Below are 4,616 nucleotides of genomic sequence, written 5' to 3' on the forward strand. Positions count from 1 at the left end.
AAAAAAAAAAAAAAGTTCTAGACCAGCCTGAGCTAGAGCAAGACCCTTGTCTTACCAATAATGGAAAAAGGTAGCCCCATGTTATGGCTGGGGCCTGTAGCCCCAACTATTTGAGAGGCTGAGGCAAGAGAAATGCTTAAGCCCAAGAGTTTGATGACACCATATACTCCATCTCAAAAACAAAGTTGTTTCATGTGAATTCCTATGGGCCACCTCTTTTTGTCTCCTTGGGGCTTGCAGAATTTATCAGTCTGGGTATTCTTTTATTTTTTTTGAGACAGAATCTCACTCTGCAGTCCTCAGTAAGGTTCCATGGCATCATGGCTCACAGCAACCTTAAGCTCTTGGGCTCAAGCAATCCTCTTGCCTCAGCCTCCTGAGTAGCTGGGACTACAGTTGCTAGCCCTATCTCCTGGCTATTTTTTTTTAGACAGAGCCTCAAGCTGTTCCCCTGGGTAGAGTGCCATGGTATTATACCTCACAGCAACCTCCAACTCTTGGGCTTAAGCTATCCTCGTCTCAGTTTTTCTATTTTTAATAGAGACAGGGTCTCGGTTTTTTAGCTCAGACTGGTCTCAAACTCGTGAGCTCAAGCAATCCACCTGCCTCAGCCTCCCAGAGCTGGGATTACAGGCTTGAGCCACCTACCATCTGCCAAGACCCCTGAATTTTGTTTTCTTGATTGAAATTTGAGAAACAATTCAAAATTTCAATGTAAAAAAGACCTCATTGACACTAGTTTCTTTCAACCTGGCTACAAGTGAAATTATGTTTCTCCTTTTAATATGGTGCAAGTCTGGGACCTGAAACTTTGCCAGAGCAATGAAAAGGCATTTGTGTTGAGCAGTGCCTGTGGCTCAATGGACTAGGGTGCTGGCTCCATATGCCGTGGGTGGTGGGTTTACCCAGCCCTAGCCAAAAAACTTTAAAAAAAAAATAAAGGCATTTGTGTTACAAAGTGCTATGTATAGCAGTTGGCAGCCAGCAGCCAGGATATTTACAGACAGGTAATTCTGCCAGTCTAATTCCAGTTTCCATTGCAGCAGGGGAAAGAAATAATAGAAATAGGGAAGGAATGAATAAAAAGCTACTTTGAGGCTCAGCACCTATAGCTCAAGCAGCTAAAGCGCCAGCCATATACACCTGAGCTGGTGAGTTCAAATCCAGCCCGGGCCTGCCAAACAATGATAACTACAACCAAAAAACAGCCAGGCATTGTAGCGGGCGCCTATAGTCCTAGTTACTTGGGAGGCTGAGGCAAGAGAATCACTTGAGCCCAGGAGTTGGAGGTTGCTGTGAGCTATGACGCCAGAGTACTCAACCCAGGGCGACAGCTTGAGGCTCTGTCTTAAAAAAAAAAGAAAAAAAGCTACTTTGAAATAATGGGGCGGCGGGTTCAAACCCGGCCCCGGCCAAAAACTGGCCCCCCAAAATATATATTTTTTATTCATCTTCTTAGATTCACCCTGAAATAAATTTCTTTGCTTAAAAAAATTAAGTAAACCAGGGTAAGTAGATGCCTAATTAACTTCATTTATCAAGTAGGAAATCCCACTAAAATCTCTTGGGAGATTATGCCATTGAAATCTCTTGGGATATTGAATACAGGCACACAAACATCAATGAATTACCTATTAGCACCAGAGGGACCTCTCTGAACATGGATAGTCCTACTGTGGCCAGGAAGGCAACTTGTATGCCCAGAACTTGAGATCCCAGATTTAAAACCCTATGGCTAGTCATGACATAAAATTTTTCTTTCTTCAGGGATCATTTCTATTTTGGCTAACTGACCCAGATTAAAAACTAAAGACGGATATTCTTTCTTAGGTGCACATTAAAAGTGAAAAATTGTTAGCTCGGTGCCTGTGGCTCAAGCGGCTAAGGCGTCAGCCACATATACCTGACCTGGCGGGTTTGAATCCAGCCTGGGCCCACCAAACAACGAGGGCTGCAACAAAAAAACAGCCGGGTGTTGGGGCAGCACCTGTGGCTCAAGGGAGTAGGGTGCCAGCCCCATATGCCGGATGTGGTGTGTTCAAACCCAGCCCCAGCCAAAAACTGCAAAAACAAAAAAACCCAGCTGGACGTTGTGGCGGGCACCTGTAGTCCCAGCTACTTGGGAGGCAGTGGCAGGAAGGAGAATCGCTTAAGCTCAGGAGTTGGAGGGTGCTGTGAGCTGTGATGTTGTGGCACTCTACCCAGGGTAACAGCTTGAGGCTGTCTCAAAAAAAAAAAGTGAAAAATTGGCCAGGTGTGGTAACTCAACACCTATAATCCTTGCACTATGGGAGGTTAATCACTTAAGCTCAGGAGTTCAAGACCAGCCTGAGCAAAAGGGAGACCCCATCTCTACTAAGAGTAGAAAAAATTAAGCTGGGCATTATGATGGGTGCCTGTAGTCCTAGCTACTTGGGAAGCTGAAACATGAGGATCACTTGAGTCCAAGAGTTTGGGGCTGCTTTGAGCTGTGATGCTAGAACACTCTACCCAGAGTGACAAAGTGGGATTCTAAAAACAAGAAAACAAAAACTTGGCTCGGCACCTGTGGCTCAAGTGGCTAAGGCGCCAGCCACAGACACCTAAGGTGGCGGGTTTGAATCTCCAGCCTGGGCAGCCAAACAAGAATGATGGCTGCAACCAAAAAATGGCTGGGCGTTATGGCGGGCGCCTGTAGTCCCAGCTACTTGGGAGGCTTAAGCAGGAGACTTGCTTGAGCCCAGGAGTTGGAGGTTGCTGTGAGCTGTGATGCCACAGCACTCTACCCACCCAGGGTAACAAAGTGAGACTCTGTCTCGAAATAAATAAATAAATAAATAGCAAACACAAGGAATAGGACCATTTTACTACTGGTTAATTTACTGCAGTCACTTTAGTGCTCTAAAGAATGAAAAGCCTATAAGGCTCTAAGACAAAAGTATCGATAACATTGAGTTTTTCAGGGAGAAATATTGGTATAACACTGAATCTGTCACTAATGAGCTGTTCAATCCTCATGACCTGAATTTCATTCTCTAGAATAAGGGATGGCAGACTATAGCCTACAGGCCAATATCTGCCTGCTAAGTGTTTTGGAATGTACCTACCTCAAAAGAATGCTTTTCAAACTTGTAAATGGTTGAGAGAAATTTTTTTGTTGATGTTGTTGCAGTTTTGCCAGGGCCATGTACAAACCTGTTACCCTTGGTATGTGGGGCCGGCGCCCTACTCACTGAGCTACAGGCACCTCCTGAGAGAAATTTTTTAATACTGGAAATTTTATGAAATTCCAGTTTCAGCACCCATCAACACAAAGTTTTATTGGGACCCACAGCCTTACACATTTGTTGACATATTGTCTACAGCTGCTTTCTCACTACAACTAAAAAGTAATTACAAAGACCACATGCCTGCACAAGGATAACATATTTCTTTTTTTGCAGAGACAGTCTCACTTTATCACCCTTGGTAGAGTGCCGTGGCATCACACAGCTCACAGCAACCAACTCCTGGGCTTAGGCGATTCTCTTGCCTCACTCAGCCTCCGGAGTAGCTGGGACTACAGGTGCCTACCACAACGCCCAGCTATTTTTTTGTTGCAGTTTGGCCGGGGCCAGGTTTGAACCTGCCACCCTCAGTATATGGGGCTGGCACCCCACTCATTGAGGCACAGGCACCGCTTTTTTTTTTTTTTTGAGACAGAGTCTCACTATGTCACCCTTGGTAGAGTGCCCTGGGGTCACAGCTCACAGAAACCTCAAACTCCGAGGTTCAAGCAATTCTTTCCTCAGCCTCCCAAGTAGCTAGAACTACAGGCACCCACCACAATACCCGGCTATTTTTTGTTGCAGTTGTTATTGTTGTTCAGCTGGCCCAGGCTGGGTTTGAACCCACCAGTCTTGGTGTATATGGCTAACGCTGTAACCACCCAAGCCCACAATGTATTTTTTTATTTGGCTCTTTATAGGAAGTTTTCTAACTGCTGGTATAGAATAGCAGTGCACAATAAACTTTCTGCGTCAGTGGAAATGTTTTAAGAACTGTCTAAACAGCTAAACAGATACACAGCCACATGTAGTATATACACAGCAGAGCTCTAGAACTTTAGATTCTCAGAATTTTACTCTGAAATTCTAATACTCTCTAAAACTTTTTTTGAGACAGAGTCTCACTGGGGTGCTATGGGATCATAATTCACAGTAAACTCAAACTCTTGGGCTCAAGCAATTGTCTAGCCTCAGTTTTTCTATTTTTAGCAGAGATGGGGATCTCACTCTTGTTCAGGCTGGTCTCAAACTCTTGAGCTCAAGCAATCCACCCACCTTGGCCTCCCAAAGCGCTTAGGATTATAGGAATGAGCCATCACATCTGGCCTCATAACTTTTTTTTGAGACAGTCTCACTTTGTTGCTCCCAGTAGAGTCCAATAGTGTCATAGCTCACAGCAACTTCAGGCTCTTGGGCTCAAGCAATTCTCTTGCCTCAGCCTTCCAAGTAGCTAGGACTACAGGTACCTGCCACAATGCCCAGCTACCTACCTCATAACTTTTTTTTTTTTTTTTTTTTGAGACAGAGCCTCAAGCTGTCCCCCTGGGTAGAGTGCCGTGGCATTACAGCTCACAGCAACCTCCAACTCCT

The 4,616-nt window shown here is 44.9% G+C and overlaps 1 pseudogene; it reads left to right on the top strand.

The window, feature by feature from the left end:
• LOC100961899 overlaps positions 1-4,616 on the top strand; it is a 74,001-nt pseudogene that overhangs the window by 14,853 nt on the left and 54,532 nt on the right.

Source organism: Otolemur garnettii, unplaced genomic scaffold (assembly GCF_000181295.1).
Source record: "Otolemur garnettii isolate 467f Iridium unplaced genomic scaffold, OtoGar3 scaffold00003, whole genome shotgun sequence".
Classification (NCBI taxonomy): domain Eukaryota; kingdom Metazoa; phylum Chordata; class Mammalia; order Primates; family Galagidae; genus Otolemur; species Otolemur garnettii.